This window comes from Myotis yumanensis, unplaced genomic scaffold (genome assembly GCF_028538775.1).
Source record: "Myotis yumanensis isolate MYYU_CA2020_CCGP unplaced genomic scaffold, mMyoYum1.0.hap1 SCAF_9, whole genome shotgun sequence".
Classification (NCBI taxonomy): domain Eukaryota; kingdom Metazoa; phylum Chordata; class Mammalia; order Chiroptera; family Vespertilionidae; genus Myotis; species Myotis yumanensis.
This window is the reverse complement of record NW_027223760.1, coordinates 70,581,032-70,593,200: the sequence shown is the minus strand read 5'-3', so window position 1 is coordinate 70,593,200 and position 12,169 is coordinate 70,581,032. Positions and strand designations below refer to the sequence as shown.

Sequence of the window (12,169 nt, the reverse complement as noted above, 5' to 3'; positions counted from 1 at the left end):
GCATGTAGAATAGACATGATGCACAGTAAGCTAATGTTTTTTGTTTGCTAATATTATTTTTATAATATATTTTGCCCTAGAAACCTTTTAAATTGTTATACAAGATCTATGTTTATTAGTTTGCTTAATGGTTCCTGAGTTTCCTGTCTTGTAAAGATTTCCTCTGCCCCACAATTATGCAAACTAATAACTTTATTTTTCATTTAAAGTTAAATCCATATATAATTTATTTCTGTATATGTAATGAGATAGGAAATACATTTTGTTTTTTTCCTAGATAATTAGCCTACTATATTTACACTATATATTGAATAAGCTCTACTTTTGCCTGTAAATGGAATGCTACATTTGTCATTTATGTATACTTGATGGATTTTTCTTCACTCTATTTTACTATCTATTTCTACTATTTTTATTATAGTAGCATTATCTTACATTTAATATCTGACAAGTCTAGTCCTTTATCAAAATTCTCTTTTTCAGAGTCTTCTTGGCTTTTCTGAGATGCTTTCCATTGACCTTTAAAATATTACTCAGCTCTAAAATATGTATATTTGAATGGAATTAAATTTACATATTAATTTGAAAGGATAACATTTTATGATGTTAAAATTCCTCATTTAGGAACATTTTTCAATGAGTTCAGATTTGTATTTATGCTCCTTAGTATAATTTTGTTTTTTTCATGTATATTTTGTCATGAATGATATTTCTGTTATAAATATGCTACACTATTCTGTTGGTTATTGCTAGTATAAAGAGAACAAATTATTTTTGCAAATTACCTCAAATACATTCTTTTTAAAATACTACTGACGTATTACACTAGTTTCTTAGAGTTTCTATGTCTGTAATCATATCCTGCAAAAATAATAATTTTGTTTTTATTTTTCAATATTTACATGAATTTTTTTCTAATGCATTTGCTCTAAAATTATGTTGAACATTAATGTTAATGTAAACATTCTTTCTGCATTGTTCCTGATTTTAACGGAAATGGCTTTGGCATTTTACTATTTAGTTTGATGTTGGCTGTTGGTTTGTGTCAAACAATATAACATTTTCCTTCAACTTTTACTTTATTTGGAAGTTTTTAAAAATTGGTATTAGAGAGGGAGGAAAGGGAAAGAGAGAGAGAGAGAGAGAGAGAGAGAGAGAGAGAGAGCGAATGAGAATGAGAATGAGAGATGGGAGAGAGAAACATAGATTGATTACTTCCCATAGCGCCCCAACTGGGTATTGATCCCACAACCTAGGTATGTGCCTTGACCAGGAATTGAACCTGCCACCTTCCAGTGTATGGGATGATGCTTCAACCAACTGAACCACACCAGCCAGGGCTGGAAGTTTTTAAAAATAGAAATGAAGATTGAATTTTGATAAATCTTGTTTTAATATACTATTGTTATATTCATAACAATATTCATTTTCACACCCAATTTGTTGTTGTAGTGAATTGTCTTGAAAGATTGTTTAATATTGAACTATCCTTGCATACCTGGGGTAAACTCAAATTATTGCATTTTTATTTATTTCTAGATTAGATTGATTATACTTTTCTTAGAATTTTAAATCTATGTTCTTAAGGAAAACTGATTTAGAGGTTTCTTGTTTGTACTATCTATTGGGTTTTGTCAATAAGGTTTTGCTGTCTATATAAAATGAAGATTAATGTATTATTCTAACAGCAAAAATACATTGGATGACAGAATCATCAGTTTTTAAAGACTAAATAGATCTGTAAAGCCAACTGGGCCTGTAGCTTTTCTTAAAGGCGTATCTTTAGTTGTCTTCTATTATTATTGGTGTTCATCCTTTTCTTAGGCTAATTTTAGTAATTTATATTTTGCTGGAAATTTTCCACTTCTCCCTAGATCTTCAATTTTATTGCCTTAAGGTTGAACAGATTTTTTCCTACAATTTCTATAATCTCTTCAATATCTGTGGTTAAACCTCTCTTTTTAAACTATGTTAAACTATATTTCTTTCCATTTTCTTAATCAGGCTTATCTTTTTATTTTTCTTAAGGAGCCTACCTTTTCTCCAGATTTTTCTTCAAATAAGAATTAATTGAAGTGGAAAAGGTAAGACACAGGCAGAGAGGAGAGCCCAGAGAAAGGCCCTGTGGTGGGAAGGCTGTAGCTCACTCACTACTTTGCCATAATTAGTACTTAGGGAGTAAGTAAAGCTATTACTTTCTAGCTATCAGATGGTCAGAGGTGGCTTGGTACAGTGGCAGGATGACAAAGAGATTTCGACTAATATGGCAACCCAAATAGATGGGAATCTGCTGCCTGCTACTCTGTGTGGAAAAGGATACTGAAACCGTGTTTCTGACCGTAGGTTTAGTTATTAGATTTGGGCCCAAGTTTATTTACTAGCTGTGCTTGGCACATTGTAGGCAGTCAACCAATAACTGGTTGAGTGCTCTTAGACTCACTGAGCTTCACCATTGGCATCTATAGAATGGAATGGCAATACCAACCTCATGGATTTATTTTTGAGGATTAAATAATACGGCTATTTGTGATTGCAAGTGTTTTCTCAATTATAGAATGTTATGAAGATGTAAAATTTATGACCTGAACCTGTACTAAAATTAGACTCTTGGACTGCTAAGTCATCTACTAATCACTTATTATGTTTTTATCTCCCTGACTTATTTAATAATTTATCATTTAACACTTGGAGTGGGGGAAACGAGTTAAGTCGGCTCGCGTGAATTGCGCGTACTCCGCGGGAGCCGTCTTAACTCGGTTCATATAGATTTGCGGTGGAGTGCGGGAAACGTGTAAACTCGGGCCGATTGTAACTGCGTATTACCAAATATTTGTTTGTTTGCCGTTCACAAAGATACCTACCTGCGTATGCGAACCGTTTCATACCCATTGGGGTAATAGGTATCATAAAAATCCCTGATTTTGCGCGGGAAACCTAAATAATTGCCCGCGCCATCTTATATTTTGGCGGGAAATTCACCCCACACCGGAGTGTTAATAATAAGCAATTTAGAAAATAAATTTCAGCAGCAACAGGCTGCTCACTGGCCTATAAGACTTGCCTGATATGATAAGATGTGACCTCAGGGCTTCCTTAGTTTCTGAATTTCATCTTGTATATGTATTTAAATTATAATAACAATTGAATTCCTAAAGTGACTGTAACAAAATAAGTATCTCCAAGACAACAAAATCATGCCCAGTTTTACTAATAGTAAGTATTGGGAGGTGCAGTCACTAAGCCAGAGCCGCCAAAACCTCTGTGGGTTTACCTATGATTCTTTAAGAGAATCAGTCATACAGGCTCACTTTCAACTTCAGTGAACAGTTGCTTTACTAGTATATGTAGGTCAGGACAATAGTTGTCCTAATCATTACTAGCCACTTAGGCCAATTATTAGCAAAACAGAATGTGGTGGATAAAAGAGGCTTCATCCTTCTTTTAGATGTTATATCTTAGTCTAGGCTCAGTTTATCCGTAAGCAGGGAGCGCTGATGTAGTGAGGTCATTTTGAGGACAACATTATTTTTCAACAATTAACACTTGTCACGGGGCCTCTCTTAAGTCAGCCGTTGTTGTCATTTTCCCCTCTTTTTCCTTTTCCTTTGACCTGGAAATCCCAGGGCAGGTCACTGATGCTGGGCCTTTATCAGGCTGTCCTAGAGTTAAAGCCATGACTCAGTCTCAAATTCAGAAAAAGAGAGTTCAATGATTAACAGAGGCAGGGAGGAGGCTCGGTGGAAGCCCATGACTGAGTTCCCAGAAAGGGCTGCTTATTGGCATACAGAGGTTAGGGTTTTCATGTCAGCTAGCAGAGCTGCTTGACCTCAATAACTCACCAGCCTCTGTCACCCCGTGCATGGATCACTCTGTCCACCCAGGTCACAGAGCATGGATCCTTTAAACAGAGGGGCATGTCATTCTCACTATGGGGCACCTGGTCCCTGGGCCTTCAGACTGGAAAGAATTTCTGACTTCATTTCATGGGGAGCCTCTGAACCGTCCATTCTCTCTCAGGCACTTTAAGTGACTCATGGAAGAACCTTGCTTGGTTCACTGGAATGGCTTCTGCAAAATAAAGCAGGGTGGCCAGACTGTATTTTCATGAAAGTAAAGGAGAGTTAGGAAATTAACCCTTTTATTACATATAACACATTTGATGGTCAATATTAAACATATAGATACTTTAACTCTTGGAGTATTTCGGTGCAATATCTGAGAGTTATGCATTATAAAAGCACAAAATGTGGGGGGGTTTTGCTGGCTTTATCAACCCATAATATCCCTAATCATATTGAACAGAGAAAACGGTTATAAAATGTTTAATACCTTTGACTTGACTTCTACCTGAACTGAAAAGGCAAGCAGCTAGTGTTCACATTATTGTGTATACCTTAAATTAAGTTATTAACTGTTATAAAATGGAAGGAGATTTTTGTGATCAGCAATATTTCAAAAACGCTTTAGACAAAGGCTATCTAGAATAAACACTTGCAAGTATATTTAAAAAGCTGTAAATGCACCTTGCAGGCAGTTTAGTGAACTAATTTAGGAGTTTTACCAGAAAGGAAGAACAATGTCATCAGTAATTTTGTGAGTCTTATTAAAAAGAATTTAATAAGAGAAAAGCCATTAAAATTTGTCTTACAATTGAGAAATCTAACTTTCTGAGTTATAAAACATCACTGTTAAGACATAGTTGCACACATTTGCTGCTCAAGCTTCACATATATTTGTACTAGTATCATTCACATGCTAGTACAAAATAATTATAATAGTCATAATTTTAAAGGCTTTAATTTGGCCAATCATATGTGTGTTCATAAAGTAGTAAAATAACTACCATTTCTTAAATATAAGCATATAATTTACAGTTAGTAAACATTAAATTGGGTCAGAACTTTATTGTTGGATTCTTAGGTTTGTGGGTTCTCATAAAACAAAACTCACAAGCCCTCCAGAGTAATCAGCACCACTGACGGCCAGCAATTTAGAAATAGTTGGTTACAATCCCCAAATCTAATGCTATAGTCACATCATTTGTACCACTTGATTATTTACAAAGGCACCTGGATTTGAGCACTTTTGGCCATGGGTTCAAATTCATTTACATATCTTAATACTGAAGCTACAGCATTTGTCTTATGTGTCTTGCCTCATATTTTAATGTAAACTGTGTGCTATTTAACACTTCCTGTGTTTATTATATAAATGATGGAGAATTTGACTAAGTTAAGGCTTTTAAAATTATTGATTCCTGCAGCTTCAGGAGCAACTTTGTAAAACCATATTTTAACAGTGACCAGTTTTATAACTCTTATAATGTTAGATTTTCAATTATATGGCAAATTTTGTCAATGGCTTTTCTCATATTAATCCCCTAATATTAATCAACAATGAAATGTCCATTAAATGATTAGGAAATGAGGTATATTATTCTGGGTTGTATAATGCTGAGAAGTTTGTGTCTTCAAAAAATGGTTAGACTTGTTGCTGACTTTGGGCGATAATCACATTATAGTCATTAACTGAAAAATAAAGACAAAAATATGCCATTGTGTCCACTATGTGAAAAATAAAATCTCGTAATATCATAGGCATGGAAGTTGCTTATCATTTCACATTTAGTGCTTTGTTTGAACTGGCCCATGACCCATTTGAGATCAAAGTTCATGCAACTGGCAAGTAATGGTGGCATTATTTTGTGTCTCTGACATGTGAAATGCACAAAAAAAGGAATTCATAGAGACAAATTGTTTGGTATGAACAAGTCCCCTTTAAGCCTTAAATATCTTCTCAAATTTGAATGCGTATAAATAATGAGAGAAATAAATTATTAAAGGTAGCCAGTTATATTCTTATTTTCCTCTCCTGAAAGGCTTGGTATTCCTAGTTCTTATTTTTATGCCAATCAGAGTGCATTTCATGGTCCAAGACCCACACATTTACTAAACACGACAGAACTTTAGCAGTGGAATAATGCTATATTTTAACTATGTAATGCATTAAATAGGCTTTTATGTTTAGGCTTAAACCCTAACTATGATTTACTATATCTGGAGGAGAGTGTGGGGGAGGGAATTAAATTCGGAATTGGAATGCAATGTTCCCTGTAACCTGCACATAGCCAAAATTACTTCCAGGCACACCTGTGTGCCACACACAGGCCAGAGCAAAGAGGAGACAAGGAAATATGATGCTTTACAATATAAACTTGAAAGGGAGGCTTACAACTGGAACAAGAGCAGCCACTTCACTGGATAGGATTCCCACCTTCTGCCTCTCCCAGCAGGGTATGGATCAAGAAAGGTCAGGAAGGGTTTTCCTTCACTCTTCAGCACCACTTTTCAAATGAAGAACTTATATGAACTTTAAAGGGGTGGCCAGTTAAGAGAAGAATGAGGGGGTAGGATTGTCTGTCCAGGCAGATAGTCAAGGTCCAAGGTTTGTTTTGGGGGTCAGCATGCCTAGGAAGGGGCACTATTTTTGGAACGCAAGGTCTATTTTGGGGGAATCAAGGTCTCCATTTTGTTAATCAAGTTCTTTTGGGACACAGCTGCATCTATTTGCTCACATACTGCCTATGGCTGCTTTCATGATACAACGGCAGAGTTGAGAAGTTGCAACAGAAACTGTGTGGCTTGAAAAGCCGAGAATATTTACCAGCTGACCCTTTATACGAAAAGTTTTCTGGTCCCTGATCTAGACCCAAACTAATTAAACTAATTGACACTAAGATGCAGAAGACTAATATTTCTCCTATAACCATCCCCAAGAATGTTAACCTATTAAAATGTTTTTAAGACAAAATTAATTGCAACTATATGAATAAAATCTCAGTGGCCACTTGACATATTTTTTAGTAGATACGCTCAGGTCTACCAAGAAATGCCTACATCTTTGGTTACGTGTACTCTTCACGTAAGCCCATTTTTAGTTAGCTGAACTCACTGTATTTGCTCATATCTCTGTTTACTGGGCTTGGGCTGCTCTTTCCATTTCTACCCCACCCCTTGTATCTGAATAATTCCTACTTGTCCTTAAGACTTAGCCCAAGATTTTCCTAAGACATTTATTCCCCATTGAAGCATTCCTCAAGCCTCTGTCATCCCATTCCATTGTTTTTCTTGCTGACCCCACAATTCTAAGTACCACAATGCATATTATTCACTTTATCAAAGTATTTGTCACACTACATTATAATTGCTTGTCTACATGTTTCCTCCATCTAACTGTAAACTCCTTGAGTGTTCAGACTGTCTTTGTTCATTCTTTTATGCCCAGGGTTAGTATGGTACTTGGCATACTATAGGTGAACAATATTTAATGAATCAATATTTACTAATCTTCTTTGGTTTATTCCCTGATAAGCAAAATACTGGCTATTCCAATGGGAGGAAAGTTTATAAGTAGAGAACCTCCTCAGAAAATGTCCTTGAATACTATGAAAAGAAAGTGGGTAGACAACATCTACAATTGTATCCTTGTCTTGTTTCAAATACCTTATTTTTTGAGCACCACTAACAGCTATTGAATTCCAAGATAATTTTTTGTGTATGTGTGGTGAAAAGTTGCCAACAAGGTCCTGTGCTCAGAAAGTATAGATTACAGTTTTTTATAAGCCTGGGCGTATCAAGGCATTGATAATGTGGGCAGTATTTTCTTAAAAATGAAATGCTCCTGAATAATTTTCCCATCATGTCAGTACATAGCATTGAATCCAACAGCATTAAGCAAATCCTTCTTTTTTATTTAGCTTTACTGGGAAGATTTACAGAATTATAGATTATTATTGTAAGTCTTCATCATAGAATAACAAACTGAGGACTCGAATAGGAAGCACCATTAATATTAAGTTTTAAAAAACATGGAAGTCCAGACCTCTATTTTACAATGGTCCAGACTTATCTTGATCAAGTTGAAATTGACCTTACCATGAATGCTACTTCTGAAAACCAGGCCTGATCAGCACTGGCCATTAAGTGGAATAATCCATTCAGACATATTTTCAGACATCCTGCAGTTACTGGAGAACTGCATGACAACAGAATAAACCTCCACTGCTAGACAATGGAAGGATATTTCAATCTTCAGTTGATGCAGTTTGTTCTGCTTACCATTCACTTCCTCTTCTTTTGGTACATTTTCTTTTATGGACTCACCTCTATCTCCCTCATAGTCCATGTGCTTTTGGTGGGCCTAACTCTACACTTATTCACTCTAGGCTCTTGGAGACATGTCCTAGACTGGCTCAATTAGCATTTCCATCACAGTAACTGGTTCAGGGATTGGCATACAACTCGAAGCTAATCCAATGAGACTCAACCCTGAAGTGATAAATGTGCCTGGACTTGCCAATGGCTACCATGCTGAGAGGGTCTACCTAAGAGTAATACCACTGCAGGGAAGAGCAGAGCTGAGAAAGAGACTGAGTAGAGTCCTGGCAGAATTATTTAATCTATGCTCAAAGCTAGAACTTCCTTTGAATGTTTCAGTTATTGCAACCAATAAATAGCATTTTTTGGATTAAACTAATTTGAGTGGGGTCTCCATTGCTTACAAACAAAAAGTTCTATCAACTCTAATGATGATGTAATTAAAATAAAGCATTATCTGGAAGAGATATCTGGAAAGTCCAGAGAGTTCAAATAATAGAAGAGTGAAAGAAAATGTAAAGAGAATGAATATTAAACATCTCTGAAAGACTTCTAAAGCTAGTTTCAAAATTAGACAAATTCTCAACTAGGAATGATATGTGGGGAAAATAAGTTATAATATTTCACTGAAGCTGTTAAAAAAGCAAGAAACTTTGCTCCACTGTGTGAATAGATCATTTATTTATTCTTTAATTAATGGATATGTAGGTGTTTTCTGTTGTTGCTAATAATAGAATATTACTAGCATTCTTGTACATTTCTCCTTTTGCACCTACTGGGCATGTCCCTCTGGTGTACAGTTAAAGGCAAAATTACTTTATTGCTTCTACTTTACTAGATATTGAAATATTGCTTTCCAGATGGTTGCAATGATTTATATTCCAGCAGCAACTTGTAAGAGTTCTTGTCAATTCATAGCCTCACCAATTCTTGCTTTTGTCAGACTTTTAACTTTTGACAATCTAGTAGGTATGACATTGTATCCTGCTTTACTTTGCTTTCCAACATTTTGTCATCTGGTATAAGACACTGGTATTTCCCCTTCTTTGACTCAAGGACAAATAGGGTAGTGGTTGGTTGCTAGGGAACATTCTGTCTATACTTGAATTAGGGTTCTACCATTACCTAGAAGTTAAATAACTTGGAAAATTTGTTTTATAATTTTATCTGTGTATAATTTCACATTTTGTTTCATTTCTAGAGGGCATATTTTGTTCTTGTGTTGTTGTGCTGCTCTGAGTAGTATCATTTTATATTCTTCCATGTAGGTAATCAAATTACTTGTGACATATAAAAACTACTATAATGAATATGTGAGTTACAAAGTTAGTTGGATTTTTATGCAATAAATTTGTCAAATTGAAGCTGCTTCAGACCTTCATGTACATGCTATTGATCATATAAACTGTATTTTTCTTTATATTATTTTCATCTTCTCATCTTTATTTCATGTTTAGGAGGACAATAATTATCATTTTTGCAATCTCTTCTATTTTCATTTTTATCATCCTTTTATTCTTGGCTATCTTAATTCTTTTCTTTGTCTTAATGACATTGACTATTAGAGTTTTTGGTTCTGTTATTATAAGATAGTTTTTTGACATTTTAAAACTTTACACCATTTAAAAATTTTTTGTTTTATGTTTTTGATGTTCCTTAGAATACTTTTTCCTCATCATATTTGAATATTGGTATAATCAATAATTATGAAAAACAAAATTAATTTTAAGGCATACCAAAAGCTGTCAAATACAATTATCAAATCACTCATACTAATATTACATATGTAATTCTACTGATAAATATGTTTAGATTAGTCACTGGAACACTTGATTCTTCAGGCCATTTTTACTGCACTGGTGATGAGTTTGTGTACTGTTTTTTTTTCTTTTTCTGGAACCATCTTACTATCAGAGTGGTCAGACACACTAAATATGTGATTTAATAGATTGGGAATTTTGAACCTCATTGCTGTTTGTAGTGGTACTACAGGTTTGTACCCTTTGAATATAGGAATTCCAGTTAATTTAACTTATATTTCAGGTGATCATATAAAAGTATATCATTACCATTGTAAACACTGCATTATTTCATGGTTTTTTTGACAGAACTTCTGAAACATCTTATGATTGGAAGAATCTTCTTCAGTTGAGCTTCTGACTCCATACATTTCAAATCTTGTTACTCCTCTACTATCCACATGTTTATAGTGCCAGGGACCATAGGACACAGTCTATGTTATAACCTCTAATTGGCACCTAAATCACATGATTCCAGTTAGGTCCTCACAGTGACAGCAGAAATATTTCTGGAAGTCACTCTTTACTGAAACAGAAGCCAGCAATAGCATCAGTGAATAAACAGTAACTGTAAACCACATAAATATACCCAACTAAACTCAAATGCAGTGAATCTCCAAATTGACTTCCCTTTAGTCATAGCCCCCAAAATGCTCACAGCCACTCCAGTGACAATTTACACAAAGAGAAATGTGATGAAGAGGTAGTTAGAATAGAAAAGGACAGTGATTTTAACCAATGTGGTCAAAATATCTTACTTCTCAATTTTTACAAAAACATGACCATGTGAACCCATTTCTAGCCCCCGCCCCACCCCACCCTACTCCCCCCCCCCCCCCCCCCCCCACTCCCCACACACACCCTGGGCCCTGGAAGAGGCTCATGCAAGCGAAAGGCCCTATAGTTAAGCCTGTGGCTTTAGTTAGGAGGCAGAGGTCCAATTTTATTATGTTCCATATGGATAACCAATAGTCTCAGCACATTTATTGTAAAGTCCATTTTTTTTCCTCTTTGGATCTGCAGTATCACCTGCTAATATATTGGGTCTCCAATATAATTGAGAACCCACATGTATATGTGCTCCTGCACAGGTTCTGGTTTTCCCTCATTGCTGGTCCTTTTTAAAATGCCTTGGTCTCTTAGCAATTTCCTTTACTTTCTATAAGCCTAATAATGCAAGGAAAGTATGTTTTATGCTGGTTCTACTTATTTTATTTTTAAAATATGTTTTATTGATTTTTTTTTTTTTTACAGAGAGGAAAGGAGAGGAATAGAGAGTTAGAAACATCGACCAGCTGCCTCCTACACACCCCCTATTGGGGATGTGCCCGCAACCAAGGTACATGCCTTTGACTGGAATCGAACCCAGGACCCTTCAGACACTCTATCCACTGAGCCAAACCAGCCAGGGCGGTTCTACTTATTTTATAGGAAGAGGTCCTCCAAGAATGTATACTACTCCATACTGTCAGAAACAGATGTCTCTGTCCTTAAAGTTCTAAATTATTGGTTATTATATTTTTCACTTTGAGAATGCCTAAGCCCAATTCTTCTACAAATTACTTCTTCTACCTCTTGATTTTCCAAATAAATGTTCTCTTATAGTTTCAGTCTTGGCTCTGAATTCTTTCCTCGCCAGAACTCAAGTACCGAGGTTACTGAACCCTGGTCTGGTCTGACCCCCTTGGGCTAACATCTGGTGCAGTCTTGCCATCCCCAACAACAGAATATAAATATATATATATTTACTTATTATAGGAATTGGCTCATGTGGTTATGGAAGCTGAGAAGCCCCATGATCTGCCATCTGTAAACTGGAGAACTTGGGAAGCCAGTGGTGCAATCCAGTCTGATAGTGTAAGTCCTGATCTGAGTCTTAAGAACCAGAAGTGCAGATGTCTGAGGGCAGGAGAAGAGAGATATCTCCACTCAGAGAGAGAGAGTGAATTTGCCTGTCCTCCACTTTTTTGTTCTATTTTGGCCTCTACAAATTGGATAGTGCCCACCAACATGGAGAGGGCCATCTGCTTTACTCAATTCACCAATTGAAATGCTAATCTCTTCCATAAACACCCTAATAGACACACTCAGAATCAATATTTTACTGGCTATCTGAGCATCTCTTAGGCCAGTCAAGTGGACACCTAAAATTAACCATCACAGTTTATAAGTGCTCGGACCACTAAATACTAGCCACATGTGGTATCAAAACTT

General features: G+C 35.7%; 1 protein-coding gene across 2 annotated transcripts in view; it reads left to right on the top strand.

Moving 5' to 3' along the window:
* The window catches only part of ORC5 (origin recognition complex subunit 5), a 161,227-nt gene extending 149,709 nt beyond the window's left edge, over positions 1 to 11,518 (top strand). For both annotated transcript variants that reach the window (XR_011472684.1, XR_011472683.1), the window contains one exon: positions 11,210 to 11,518. The gene's annotated coding sequence lies outside the window, so the exon portion shown is untranslated. The remainder of the gene's footprint in view (positions 1 to 11,209) is intronic.
* Positions 11,519 to 12,169: the final 651 nt, after the last annotated feature.